This window comes from Triturus cristatus, chromosome 2_1, assembly GCF_964204655.1.
Source record: "Triturus cristatus chromosome 2_1, aTriCri1.1, whole genome shotgun sequence".
Taxonomy (NCBI): domain Eukaryota; kingdom Metazoa; phylum Chordata; class Amphibia; order Caudata; family Salamandridae; genus Triturus; species Triturus cristatus.
The window spans coordinates 919,731,575-919,747,397 of record NC_140581.1 but is presented as its reverse complement, the minus strand read 5'-3'; the positions used below and the strand labels follow the sequence as shown (position 1 = coordinate 919,747,397).

The 15,823-nt window shown below is 42.4% G+C and overlaps 1 long non-coding RNA gene across 1 annotated transcript in view; it reads right to left on the bottom strand.

The window, feature by feature from the left end:
* The window catches only part of LOC146866098 (uncharacterized), a 107,392-nt gene extending 92,089 nt beyond the window's left edge, over positions 1-15,303 (bottom strand). Inside the window, exon 1 of the long non-coding RNA XR_014976761.1 lies at positions 15,196-15,303. This is a non-coding gene — a long non-coding RNA (uncharacterized LOC146866098). The remainder of the gene's footprint in view (positions 1-15,195) is intronic.
* Between the last annotated feature and the right edge of the window lie 520 nt (positions 15,304-15,823).

The following is a 15,823-nucleotide window of genomic DNA, read 5'->3' as shown; positions in this document are numbered from 1 at the left end:
GTGGGGGTACGGTCCGTACATATCCGTCCCCACGCTGTGGAATGCTTGTGCGGGCCGTACCCAGGCCTTTGCCACGTGGGTACAGCTGTCCTGCCATTGTTGGGGTGACGTAGGTGTGGGCGTGGTACGACTCGTACCCACGCTCTTAAGGCATGGGTACGGGACGTACCTGTATTGTTGTGTTGCCGGTTCGCGTCGTCAGGCACTTCCGTTGTGGCGGACGCTGGCTTTGCTGGAAACGCCCCCACCCCCTCATAGTGACCAGGGCCTGGGGGTCAGGTATGTCCAGGGCATGTGTGCTGTGTGACTTTGGTGGGGGTTTTGTGGCCTGCCCCTGGTCCTGCCCCCCCCTTCCCCCCTCCCTTAGTTGTTCTGATCTTCTGCGGCGTCTGCGTCCGAACCTGTAGAGGAGGTCGACTGCTATGAGGGCCGGGATGACACGTAGGTTCGGGTCCATGTCTGTCCGTCGCGTACAGGTACTCCTTGTTCGTGTCGTACTGATTTCCCGGCAGTTTTTGGCAGCCGGAAAATATTGTCCGTGCGGGATGACGTAGGTGCGAATCGTAATTCCTGGTTCGTGAATGGCAGGCTGCGTGCGTCCCGACGTCACTTCGGCGCTTTCCCGGATCGCATTTGTATGTTTATTTTCGTCGGTCGGGGTTTTGTACGATTCGTATGGATATTGAGTTTCCGTGCGAATCGTAATTCCATGTTTGTATATTGTTACGACCGGGTACGCGTCGGACGGAGAATATGCTCCGTCCGACGGTTCGTACCCGGTTTTTACAGAATCGGAATCGGCACTGGTGTTCCTACATATGGATTTTTCTGGTGCAACAATACCATACCTGATTTTACCAGCTAGAAAAAACAACTGGTAAAATCACTTGTGGATTGAGTAGTGGCTGTGTGCACTAGTGCATCCAGGCGCCCATACAAGTCCAGTGCTATGGCATGTGGGAACATGAAGCTGTCCCGTCTAACAGCCTGCAATGTGCAGTGTCTCATAACATTCTGGTACAAATATTAGCACTGTTTGTAATCGAACCAATGTAATATTTATCCAAAAACATGTCTCCAAACTCATGGTGGCACCTAACTAAAACTACAACATGCCTACTACAGTTGGTCCACACACCAAAATCAGCCATTTTATCTTCATGCAACAATGTTTTAAACTCAGCCATACATCAAGTTCTAATGTCCAAAATATGTTATTGTATGTATAATGAAAAGAAGACATACAATATACATATAATCATTACCAAAATAAATTGATCAGACCCTATAAAAAGATATAAATTAAAGTATCACTTGATTTATCAATAGTGTTGTTGATTTCATATTAAAGAAAAATCAAAAGGAAAAGGTCTACAAAAACAAGAGCAGATACAGAAAATATGTCAAACTCTCTGTAGCTAAACTTGAGAAAATAATCAGCAAAAGTATCCAAAATCTATGCAGAAAAGAGAGGTGTAAATGAGCCAGTACGACCTAACATAGAATCAGGAATCTAGTAAAAAAATGTTAGCCGTTTTCAAATAAGAATTAATTGATTTAATAGCAGAAGATGTAAGAAAATCCAATAGATTCATTTGGGATAGAGAAAGAGAAGTTGATCATTCATATGATTTACAAATAAGAATAAGATATAGGTTCAGAAATCTGAAGTTTATTTCCCAATTATCTCCAATCTCTTGTTGATCCAAAAATCAAATATAACGCGCAATATAATAATGCAGGCCTCATGGAACCATTGTCAGTTTTGACATGACAACTTACAGGATTCTCAGTTAAATTAGGTTTGTGAAACATTGCACACTTCCTCCACTATTCTAAGGATAGCAAAAGATATTGTTAGTTATTCCAAAATTCACTTTTGGAATGCATATTTTTGGTATTACCAGACATAGATGTTGTATATATTTTTGAACACATATGACCAGAAGTCTTGTACAAGTTAAACCTTAACCATAATCCTGTTTGTGAAAAATTTGCAATAGGAGGGGCATTAGGGAAACTGTTAAGGTGGGAGTTACATAGCATTTCATAATTGGGAAAATCAAAGAAACATTAAATACATTTTGTCTGAATGTCCAGAAAAGATAACAAACACTTACCATGACATATTTCATGTAAGGAGAAATGCCAGCAATTGACCAATTCTTCCACAATGAGTTCAATATGAGAATTATGCCATAAAGACTTTTTGGACCAAATAATATTCATATTGACCAAGGAGTCAGACTTGAACGTTGCAGATCTGGTTGCTCTAATGATCTGAGAAACGTTCCCCATTTTAGTATTGGACATAGACAAGATAGCAGAAACTGGACTTTTCCAATGTCTTTATCTACTTTATCTACTTTTCTTTATCAGCTTTGCCTAGAACAATAATCAAAGCTTGAGTAAAAGAACTTTCAACCTAATGGCTTTCTTTAAATTCTGTAGATAAGGGTAATAAAAAGGCAATTAGGTACATAGACACTGTTTTGTAAAATTGTGCTGGCATACTATCTGGCCCAGGTGCTCTGCCAGATTTGAGAAATGTAATGGCAGTTAGAGTCTTATTTTGGGATTAACTGGGCAAGTCTGAAGACAAAAGAAATTCTTCTTTAGTTTTACTTTGAATAGTATCCTCCTTATCTCAGAGTTTTGAGTAAATGGCATATATTCATTTGCAATGTTTCTGAGAAGAGTAAAGTGTGACCATCAGGTTTATTTAATAGCCTGAATCTGTTTTTCGTTTTGTTAATGGTTAGCTACCAATTTTCTGAAATTAATAGCATTAAAATATTATTTAGATTTGTCATTAGCAAGCTGTATACACACTTTAATACTAAGTAGAGTATTATTCATATCGTGATTTCTGCAAATTAAATCTATATTTATTTTAGTGGGAAATAATAGATAACACATGTTAATTAATAAAAAGTCCCACATGTTAAGATATTTTCTGTTTTATATTAAAAAAAATGGTATTCCGAAGTACTTTTTTTTCATGTGCCAATTTGGAAATATTTGTACCTCTTATGAATGCACTAAATACATCCCTAAACATTAGTTTGGAGGTGACTTCTATATTATTACATACATAATAGAAAATATTAGAATTTAGCAATGTTCCCCACTGTCTTCATTTGGAATAACATCACAGTTATTTCTCCATTGTGATAATGACATAGGAGCATCATCATAACAATAGTCCACATGTCAATCAATTTGTTTTTTTTAGAAGAGAACTTTAAATAGAGTAAAAGATGGGGGTCAAAATTTAAATGAAGACCTCTTGTGTAATAAAGGATCTCAGCTCAAATTAAAATTACCGTAACAGTACAAGCCATATTATCATTTCTAATATTATGTCACTACAAAAAATAGGATCGAAAGTGGCAGAGCCATAAATATTAACTATTTGAAATATATGCACACCCAATTTAATTTTGCCCTGTGAAAATATATCTTCACATGTTTATGTTTCTTAGGATTTGAATATGGAGGGAATTAGAAGAAAAGAATGGCCACACCATTCATTCAACCCAGAGCTGAGAACAAAAGAAAAATTATTATCCAGCCTTTTATCTTGGTTGAAAGAATGTTGCCAATAATATGAGTTTTTTTAAGTTGACATACATCAGCTTTTTGCTTTGCGCGATAATCAGCATTTTTTTCCTTTCAGTTGATGTCTCACATTTAAAGAAACAATTTATCGTTAGCATCACTCATGGATTCTCGAGTATGACAAGGAAAGAAAGAAACCCCATTAGAAGAAGCTAATCGTAATGAAAAGGTAGCTCACATATAACGAGAGATACAAGAGCGGCAACACACAAAAGACTCGATAAAATGAACCCCATATATACAATCAGGGGAGAATGAAAGGACTGACCAAGAAAGGCTAAACCACTAAGATTTCCTGCATTTCTAGCGTAACTCTAAAGGTAATCAGAACCTTGTGAGACCATTGGTGTACGAGCATGTTGATCGACGTATACAATTAGATCTAGCGGGACGTGGAATGACTGAGATGTCATTCTTCCAGATTCTCATTGTAGAAATATCAAATAGGCCACTTATCCAGTGTCTTTCTGCCTATGTTTTAGGGTAGTAAACTCTCTGAGAATGGCTACTTTTTCTTGACAAATCTTTATGGATGTAGATCCTGGTTCCTTCCATTAGCCAAATGTTCTAAATCCAGAAGACTCTTTCTCTTATGAGTTATGGGTTATCATGAGCCTCTAATTTTGATCTCATTGGTGGAACTTTGCTTAGGTAGACTTGCCAAATCTCTGAATATTTTTAATATCTGTGCTACTAATATCAGTATTCAAGTGCATAGAGCATATTTCTGCCAAAGTTTTCAACAGCTTTGGATATAGCAGGTGGTGCTGAAGTAGTTTGCTTTCTTTTGTTTGTTTGAGCAAATATAGTTTCACTCACAAAGTAGCCATTATACACTTTCAAGTTTAGAAGTAGTGAATTAGAAGTGCATGAAAGTCAATACACGTAAGTGAGCCTTTGTCAGTAATAAAGGCAATAAATAAGGCCAAAGCAAAGTTGCTCCTATATTTTCCTGCTGTGCACCACTGAAATAATAAGCCATATAGAATAAAAAAAACAAGAACTCCATACAGATGTCACAAAAATAGTGTCTCTTTACACAAGTAGAAAATATATTTCTCCTTCTATGAAGGGTTGTTAATGTATGTTGTTAATGGCTGTTTTTAGCTGTGTGAGGAGAGACTGATAAAAGGCACCTTACAATGTTGCAGGCAGTAAGGAGCAAATGTAATGAAGCAGGCAAAAAAGGTGCAGAGTTCTGTTCACACCAAGATAAAAGGTAAAAAAATTACTAAGGTGATTAAAAAAAACAGCCCAAAACTAGAAAAATGCATCGCCAAAGAACAGAAAACGATGAAGATCAGAGTATTGCTGCCATCTTGGTGCACTACCATCTCCCCAAATATCAAGTATTGAGTAGTTTATTCAAGACATTTTGTTAAAAGATTAAAAAGGAACATCATCTTTCTTCACCTGGGAGAAAAGGCTGGGAGAAAGGACTGTTCGGGAGTTCTCAATTTTCTAGGTGGTATAAAGCATTATAATCGTGCCAAGAGTCCATGAAACAAAACTTACTTTTACGCTGATGCGATGCGGGGGCCCTGAGACTCATGTATCTCACCAGTATTCATAGGCTGTTGGCTGAATGCACCCTGTCACTCCTGTTAGATAGTATATGATGTTTAAACCAGAAAGGAACTCATACAATATCTGGACCGTGTTTTACTGCTGTTGTCAATAGGACTTTAACTATGTTCCATGTAGCTCCAGCAAAAGTATTACTGCTTTTGTTAAAAAAAAAAAGCTTGACTTTAGTAGACTTGTGCATAATTCTTTAGATTTCTTATGATTGACTTTGTTTAAAAAAAGCTTGACTTCAGTAGACTTGTGCATGCTTGTTTACATTTCAAATTAGCACTTTCACTATTATTTATTGCAAACGTTTCTAGTTAAAATACTGGACAACAGAACAGTGATAGGTCAGAACCTGATTGTGAGAACTATGCTATGAAGGTGGGTACTTTACAGTGGAGCTCCATTTGCACTGTACTGATTAATTAATAAGGTCATTTTTAATTATGAACTTTCATTATTGTATTTTTATTTTATGCATTTTAACAATGTTTTGGAGAAAGGGCCTGATTTTTAATTTGATTTAAAACATTGGTTGAGTCCGATACGTTGATGTTCACAGTAATAACTAGTGATCAACTGCAAATTTTGCAAATGACTGAATGAATGAATGTTAAGGATCTACAGGGATCCTTTGCGCACAGATTGGATGTGCAGTACATTGGCAGATATTCGCTAGTGCTTTTTAATATTGGTGATTTGTATCAGTGTTAAGTAGGTGTAGTGGGCAGGGGGGGAAGTAGACAGACGACGGGTTAGTTAAAATTAAAGAAAGAAAGAAAGAAAGAAACCACTTACTTTGCGTTAGCCACATCATCGAGTCAGCAGTGCGGCGAGCGCAAGCTAAGTTGTTTTATTTATTTTTTAATTTAATTTTAACTAACCCGTCTTCTGTCGACTTCCCCCTCCACCCCACCCCTCCATTGCCCCACTGCTCTTACCTGTGCCGGCCGCCACGGAAGTAGTGTAGTAAGATGATTCTGGTTAAAATTGGGTGTTTTTAGACTACGCACATTTTTTTACTTTTACAAACTTATTCTGATTTGAGTGCTAATCTCAACTTTTTGAAACCGGTCCTAGGATGCGTGTTTCCAGTCCAGGCAAGACCTGGCCTGGCAGTTCGGGCTGGACTGTTCCCATTGGGCACAGGGTCAAGACTGATTTGCATATGGCTGGGTTCAAACTGGAATGGCATGGGGAGCAACAAAACGATTGATTTAGGACCAGATCTCTGTACTGGGGTGAATGTATGACATTGTTCTGCATTCTGTCCATCAATTGTTCTTCTTGCATTTGTCACCCCAAGTGGGACGGGTATGCCCAGACGTGGGTCCCGTGCTCTCCATGCCACTGGAGTCAAGCTATCCTGGCTGATGAATGGTCAAACCCTGAAACCGGTCCTAGGATGCTTGTTTCCAGTCCAGGGAGGACCTGGCCTGGCAGTTCGGGCTGAATTATTCCCATTGGGCACAGGGTCAAGACTGATTTGCATATGGCTGGGTTCAAACTGAAATGGCATGGGAAAAAAAAAAGATGGATTTCGACCCAGATCTCTGTTCTGGGGTGAATGTCTGACATTGTTCTGTATTTTGTCCATCAACACGGGTGCAAACATGCACAAATATTGTAGAGTAATAAATGTGTGGTGGAATCATGCACATAAAAAGTACATAGGGGAAAACATGCAGTGTTACTGCAATATTCACCATTCAGATATACAGTAGTATAACAGCCAGTAAATACCTCCCCTTGCAGTATTGGTATTTAGCGAGTGCGGTATTACCTCACAAAATATGGCTGAATAACGAATCCCAAGGTATTTTATAACTAAGCTGATTTTTTAAACGAACTGTACTGTTGTAGACAATGTTGTCTAAAATAAACTATTTTCACTGGCATTAATTGAAGTAGTGGTTTCGTGCCAATTTGGCTCTCAGAGAAAATAAAGGGACCAAAATCTATTTTATTCTTTGAACTAAACCCTCGGGTTATGTGACTTGTTGTTGGCTCCGTGCATCCAGCTTCCATTCATCTCGGTTATTAATGACCAAAGGTCAACCACTCTCAGTAATCAGAAAAGAGTTAACAGTATTAGTTCATTTCTAGTGGCACAGGTACGTGTATCACTGAAATGATTATCATATAGGCTATCATATGCTATCAGATGTGGCAGCTGTCATGAAGGCTAAGAATGAAACTGGCATGGATAAGAAAGGATCCCCTTGACTGCCCACGTCAGTTTCTTCCTGAACAGCCATGAATTCATGCTCAGCCTTGTCAGTGATTAAATGGAGACGTTCTGGCGGCAAAAGCTTGAACGTGGGAAATGAACACATTTCTTTACATCTTTGTGCGCCTAACATGCTGATAGAATAAAAATCATTACATCATCCAGGGGAAAACCAGGCGACTATTTACAATCCGTTTTTGCTGGTCCTGGTGGTAGTATAAGGGTCTTAGGGCACTAGACTAAAAGCCCCAGTCATGCACCTTTAGTCACAAATTAAGCACCTGCTAATTACTGCAAGTATAGTGATTAGGTAATGTGCATCAGATTCTATGTTTGAACCCCAGAATGGAGAATTACGCAGAGTTTGTGTAAACTAGTAGTGGCCCAGGGTGCACAACCTGGCTTTGAGCACTTCTGCCCCTGCAAATTGGACAGATTGCATCAGCTACATTTCAATAGGCAAATTACCACCATTTCCAACGCAACCTGGAGTTTGCAAACAAAACTGGGGTACCTACAAAGCTGTTATTGGACTCAATATAATCAGTAGAACAAGCATTGGCATAGCCAATAGGTCTCGCCTTTGGGACCTTATAAGTGTTTTGCCAGACCTATTGCCAGACAGGTGAAGCTTACTCTAGCCGCACCTAAAAACTGGGACTCGCAATGACTATTAAGATGTTTGGAGAGGGAGTGGGAAGTTTAAGCGTGACTTAATACGTCAAAAAGAAATATACGAAAGCAACCATAGTCTGAACAGGAATGCCAAGAAGCGCTCAGGTAAACTAAAAACGGGGACTCGCAATGACTATTAAGATGTTTGGAGAGGGAGTGGGGAGTTTAAGCGTGACTTAATACGTCAAAAAGAAATATCCAAAAGCAGCCATAGTCTGAACAGGAATGCCACGAAGCGCTCGGGTGTTAAAAAGTGCGAATAACGAAGGGGCTTACCAGGAGGAAAGAAAGTTTGCATAGTTCGCAAAAAATAAAACGCATATATCAAGCAGGATTTAAACTCAGAGTCAAAATGTACTGTGGAAAAAGTAGCACACCAGATTCAGAGCTGCAGGGAGCAGGGAAGCAAACACGCAGGGTCACAGGCAGAATGTGGGATTCACAAGACCGATTCTGAAGGTGTGATGACAGCGCAGAGTCAGCAATGAAAACCAAACGTCAAGGAGGCTGCAGCTTCTTGCAGCCAACATGTTCAAGCCATTCAGGAGGGAACATTCTTTTTATAGGAGTCTCTGAACAAAGGCAAACAAAAGCAAGCTCGGAGAGTGAAACGACCATCAATTCATGGAGCCGGATGGCAGACTGCACTTTGAAGCGAACCAAGCGAGTTTGCGGCTAAATCAACCAAAGCACAACTGTGCTCCACAGCAACCAAACAGAAAAAAACACATGTTTCGGAAAGGGTTAAATTGACAAACAAACAGCCAGGCAGGCAGTAATGTGTTCGTATGGCAGCATGTCTTGGAAAGACGCCCACCGAGCTATGAAAATGTCGAGTTCAAAGAACGCCAACCTAAGATCGGCTAAAAGTGAAAGTAAAACAGCAGCACGCAGTGGAACAAGCTGGGAGCCAAGTTAGAGAAAATAAATAATAAACAAGGGAGGGCGAGGGTGAGACAGGCAGGGGAGCAAGTACTTGAAAAGTGCAAACGCGGGTGCGGCCATGCTAATTGCAAACAGATGGCTCCTGCGCGCCGCTGCTCGCTCCCGCAAGGTGGATGCCAGCACAAGCACGAGTGCTTGAAAAGAGCTGACTGATTTCTAAAGGTCATCTCCTAGAGCTGCGCATGCACACTGCACTAGGCTCGACCTAAAAAGGGAAATATTACTAGCTAATTTACAAACCCAACTGCATGTTTATTGTTTGCCTCCCCTAGGAATGCAGATTCCCTTTCTCTGCTGCTCATGGCTCCACTGTATCTTCAATGCCCTATCTCCACACTATGGTCAACTGCTCTCACTGCCAGAGCATGCCTTCTCTGACTCCTATTCAATAAGGCCACTGCCACCGCTACACTTTATCCAACTTGCTAGCACTCAACACCTGTCACCGACATGAATGCTGCCCCCGATCCACACTGCATCGCACTTTAGGACCATTACCATGTGCTCACTGCCGCTTCTCCTGGAGCATCACCCCTACTCCACCCACCACACGCCCCTCAGCCTGCATCACATGCATGCTCCTCAACAATAGATACCTGCAAACATGCCACCGAGGTCTGGGACATCATCGACACACACTACATAGACATTCTGTTTCTCACTGAAACCTGGCTAAACCTGTCATCCACTTCAACCATCGTTGAGGGCATCCCTCCTGGCTTCAAGATCGTCCACCGAGATAGGCACTACAGAGGTGGTCTCGGGTTCATCCACAAAGACACCATTGCCTCCACAACCGCTACGGATGAACCCACTGCGTTAATGGAACACATGCCCTTCAGACTATATATCAGCCCCTCCACGACCATCTCGGGCATCCAACGGACCACAATGCTACCGACCTCCTAGAGGGCCTCAACATAGGACTCACACAGATTAAACATGGTACCAACTTACATCACCAGGCACACACTCTATCCAGTTTTCATAGCCAGCAACAAGATCACCTTCAGCCACCTCACCCTGCTCACATGGACAAACCACTCCATTGTACACTTCTACATCAATTCCCCCCACTCCAGCAAACCAAAGCCAGCTTAAAAAATCAGTCGTAAATGGAAGAACATAGCAGAGGTGAACTGAACCCACATCCTCAGATCCAACCAGCCTATGCTCACAAGCGACCTACAGAACGGCCCAACCACTTCCAACAACTGGATCTCAGAGTGCGCCAACACCTTAGCTCCCCTTAAGAAAATTAGGCAAACAAGAACTCATGCTCAAAAATACTGGTACACGGAAGAGAATCCAAGCCCTATTGCAAACAACTTGAATGAAGATGGAGAGCCAGCCGAGATAACACATCTAAAGATGTCTACAAATCCGCACTCAGAAGGTACCACACCCAGATGAAAGAATCCAGGAAAGCTGCCTTCATGCTAAGACTGGAATTCTTGCTCCAACTCCAGCAAATAAAAATTCAACATCATCACAGAATTCACCAACCCAACAGCAGCCACCCTCACCTCTGCAACGACCTCTATGATTTCTTCCACAACAAGATACTCAAGATCTACACCAATTTCCCACTCCAACGCACCGTAGGAGACATTATCATACAATCTCACACCACCACTAGGAACACCCACCACAGAAGATACCGCCAGAATTATGCTGACCTTCCACTCAGGGGTCGCCACAGACCCCTGCCCTCCCTACATGAACAATCTGGAAAGAACACTAATCAGCACCAACCTCGCCACCATCATCAACTCCTCCATCCACAGCAAAACCGTCCTGGATAGCTGGAAACATGCAGATGTCGCAGCTCTCCTGAAGAAACCCTTAGCAAACTTGCAAGACCTCAGGAACTACAGGCCCATCTTGCTCCTTCCTTTCCTGTCTAAAATCTGGGTGAAACCGATCAACAGGCAACTCTCCTCCAATTTAGGAAAGCACCATCTCCAGGACTCCACCCAGTCAGGGTTACACAGCAAACAAACCATGGAAACTGCCCTCCTGGCAGCAACAGACAATATCCGGGCCTTCGTGGACAGAGGTGAAACCGCCACTCTGATCTTGCTTAACCTCTCAGCAGCCTTCGACACTGTCTCCCATGGCACCTTCCTCAACAGAATCTGGAATTCAAGGGCCGCCTTGAGATGAATTGCCTCCTTCCTCTCCAACAGATCTCAACAAATCAGACTCACAAGATGCCCATCTGGGAGTCCCCTGGGGTTCCACTCTTAGCCCAAATCTGTTCAACATGTGCATGGCACCCCTCTCCCACAACATAAGAGACCACAGCATCAACATTTTCTCCTAAGTAGACTACACTCAGCTCATCCTCTCCCTCACCGACACAAACATCAACTTAATCTCCTGCATGACCAATGTGGGCAACTGGATGAGAGAGGACTTCATCAATCTCAAAACAGATGGACAAAATAGAGATCCTGATCTTCAGAAATGAGAGCCTCCTGAGGGTCATCCAAACTAGGTCCCACCCCCACAGACCACACCCAAAACCACAGACGACAATCTCGTAATTAATAAACAGGCCAACACTGTGTCCACATTCTGCTGCCTCACTCTCAGAATGCTTTGCGAGATTTTGAAATGGCTCCCCACGCACAAAAGACACGCAGTCACCCAGACCGTCATAGCCAGCAGACTGGACTATGGCAAGGTGCTTTATGTCGGTATCTCCAATCAGCTCTCGCAAAGACTCCAGACCATCCACTACACTGCCGCCTAACTCATCCTAAACGTCACCAGAAGCATTCACATCATTCCCTACCTCACTGAACAACAATGGCTACCCATCAAAAAACTGCCAAATCAAGTTGCTCATCCACGCCTACAAAGCCTTCCTCAACACCGGACCAGCATACCTCTATAACTGACTCTAACTCTACCAACCTCCCTGACAACTAGGCTCTACCTCTTCCACCCTCGCACAGGTCCCTGCATCCACATAGGCAAGCCAGGAGGCATGCCTTCTCCTTCATCGCCCCCAAGAACTGGAATGAAATTCCTCAACACATCAAGAGAGCTCCTTCACTTCTCAATTTCTGCACGAAATTGAAGACCTGGCTGTTCAAATAGGCGCTCCGCCCGGCCTTCGTTACTGCTCCAGTTCCTGGATACCCTCACTGGTGATAAGCTGCTCCATAAAAATAGACATAACATAACATTACATGCCATAACATAATATAACATTTTAACATTTGTATTTGTGTTGCTGCTTACCTCAAGGCCATTTGGAAGATTCATAACTCAAATTCTCAAAGTAAATGTGTGAAATCTTATTTCTGCCACTAATGAATTGAATACGACAGGTAAAATATGCACAGCAAATTTGCTTAACTTCAACATTTGGTCTCATTTCAGGTACCATTCATTTCAATGGGACAAAGAAAGTGTGCTCGGGGAGATATTTTAATTGTAAAGCTCTGACATTCATCTCTAGCACTACTAGACTTAAATTGCATTAGAAGAGTAAAGAGGGCACAATGGCAATTCCTTTCATATTCCCTTCACTGGAGACTGTGTTTACATTGACTTGAGAACTTGTTTGGGTTTTAGAAGCTTAAGGGAAAACAAGCATCCATTTTTAGGTGTGGTGTTAGCCAAGATCATTTGATTTATTAAAACTATATGTGTAATTGTTACACAGATTAATCCATGAGGTGTTGCTAATTCAACAGCTTTCATAGCAGTCTTCATGCACCGTCACAATCTAGTCAGCTGACAGTCAGATGTGCCAGTCTACTCATATAGAATATTTAGTTTGACATTTGGGAACAGGGAAGGTTCAAAAGTGAGAAAAAGGGAGGGGAAACAGGAAATGAGGAAGCCATGGGAGTAGATTTACAACACATCTGCCTTTGCAGAAAGACAGGAAAACACAAAAATAACCATATAGTGAAAGATGTGAGGTAGAAAACATCTTTAGCAGTAACATGCTAAGCGACCAAACAAGCATGTATAATACTAGTCACACAATTACATCAGTGCTTATAAGAAAACAATGTAAGATTGGACTATGACACTCAAGTAAGAACAAAGGGTCTGATTACGAGTTTGGCGCACGACTCGCAGTGGCGGTCTACCGTCTGCCGTATTACAGCTTCTAAACGTGTTGCGGTGGTGGACCAATGGCTGCGCTAGGGAACAGTCCTTCTCTGGCCGTGGTGCAGGAGCACCACAATGCAATACGATGATCAGGGACTGGCGCAGTCCCGCTCAGCATATTACGAGTTCCTCGACCGTCAGCCTTTTCCTGGCGGGGGCCTACCATGAAGAGGCTGGCGGTGCAGGAACATGTGCCCCCCTGTCTGTACCCCCACGAAGTTAAAGCACGTCCATGCTGTGATGGAACTTTTTTGCTGTTCCGACTGTGGTCCCTGTTTTCCAGGCACCATCATGGTAATAGCAAAGGACCACTTGCTGTATTACAAGTTGCACATTTTTAAATTGTTATAGGGTAGGACAGAACTATGTGCTGCTATGGCCCAGGGGAGCCAGCGTGGCACGGCGCCTCTGCGCCAAAGTCATAATCAGGTCCATAGTCTTTTTGCCACGTTGAAGCTGAACGTATGCTTTTCTTTCCTTGAAAATAATTATATGGTTGAATTCCACCCATTTACCTGAAACTTGATTATCATTCTTTTGTATATTCAAGAGAGCACTGTTATGAGAAACAATTGGGTCCATAGAGCATGTCTGACCATTTTCCAACTTCAGAACATTTATCACAACCTGAATAATCCTCAAGGGGTTATAGAACCTGGAGCCATTCACTCTCCGCTGTTTGGGTAAGTCCAACAAGACCCAATTTCCAACCTTAAGCGTAATAGTTCTCAAATGTTTGGATGCATCATATCTGCTTTTATATTTGTTTTGGTGTGCACATATTCTCTCAGACACCTTTTCTCTGTCTACCACCGCACTTACCCTTTTCTTTAACCATGAAGCTGTTAACTTCGTTCTGGGATTTCTGCCTTTAAGAGATAAGAATGGAGAAGCTCCTGGGACACAATTTGGTGCGGTGCGGTACGGTATACTCAGATAGTTTCTTGAGGATTAGTTCATGAGGCGTTGTAAATTCAATAGCTGTAAGAACACTCTTCATGCACCATCACAATCCAGTCAGCTGACAGTCAGCTGTGCCAGTCCACTTATATAGAATTTTCAGTTTGACAGCTGGGAACAGGGAAGGTTCCGAGGTGAGGAAAAGGGAGGAGGAAACAGGAGAGGAGGAAACCATGGGAGAAGACTAAGGTTGGGCGGAATTTGCGAAATTGACTTTCGTAAATTATCGCGAAATTGCACAAAATGTCCACGAGCATGCAAAACTTTTGCGAAGATGCAGAGATTGCTTTTCCCGCCCGTTTGCGATGTGTTTTTGGTTGCTTGTGGGGAAATATATCTCAAACTTGCCCATGTGGTCGCTAATGGGCGCGGCCATCTTGCTCGCGATGCTTATTTCCTGTGCGCGATCGCAATGACGTGTTCGCGATCGAAAACTCTCGCGGGATATCACGACCGGCTACCAACAATCCAACATCTTGTGGCGTGCGCAAACGGATAGGAAAACTCGTCGGCAAACGCAGGGACCCGGTAAGTCGCGATCGCGCGCGAGAGAATGCATTTTTAAAGCGCGAACGAGAAAAATACTTCCGTTTCGCGGCAGGTTGCGAAAGTTTTGACATTTTTGTGCTCTCCGCAAAACGCGAAAATGTCAAAATATCGCAAATTCCACGAACGGAACGAAATTTACCGCCCAGGCCCAGAGAAGACTTAAAACAGGAATTTACCTACTTAAAGGGGTTTTCAGCCTGTCTTCTTCATCCATTGGTCTGCAGTTGTGCCATTCATATTTTCCTTTCGCCCACTACAGCATAAAGCATGGGGCAAAGGGTCAGCCTTCTTCAACCACTGACTAACATCACTCTTGAGTGACTGTATTTTGCTCTTTCACATGGAGGACATCTGCAAATAAGGAAGTTCCCTAAAATATCAAGGACTACCATGGCAATGTGTGTTGTTTTTAGAATAAAAATACATTTGTCTTCATCTGTTGCCCACCCATCGTGCTGTCCACCCCACCACAGTTAAAACACAGGTGGCTTCTACAAGCAGTGTACCTGTATCGTTCTTTTGCAAGAATAAACTCAAAAGTGATCTGGCTGTCCCGCCTTCCAGCTTGGTTTTGGAAAAGCCCCCTGGCCCTTGTCCGACTTGGACCATGGCAGCTCTTCCAGGGTCTACCTCAGTTACTTCCGTGCATGGCTCAGTGCCATCATATAGTGGGAGGGTGCCCAGAGGGCAGTGTTATTAGAATCACCCGATTTATAAAGCACAGTATGGTTTAATTAATTGAAAATAATGTGTATTGAGAGAATTCTCCCCAAGGTGTGACTGTATTTTGGCAAGTGTAAGCAAGCAAACCGCCCAAAGTAGTCTCTAAAACAGTTCTGTTTCTCTATAGAAAGATGGCCTCATTATTATTGCTCCTATTCACAGTCCTTCATCAATGCCTTTGCTGCTGCTTGTAGCCAGTCTCTCGTTGCTGTTCGTCGTGCTGAGCATGGCAAGTCCTTTCTCACTGTCTACAGTCTTGCGGGCAACACTGAACAGGTGACAGATAGACATAAATTGCCTACTCTCTCCCTGGATTATAAATCCCATCTGTAGTTTGACTCAAACAGTAAGGGCTATACAGAGTGGGGGAGGGTAATGGCCACCTCTGGTAGTCCCAAAGCAGCCTGCTAA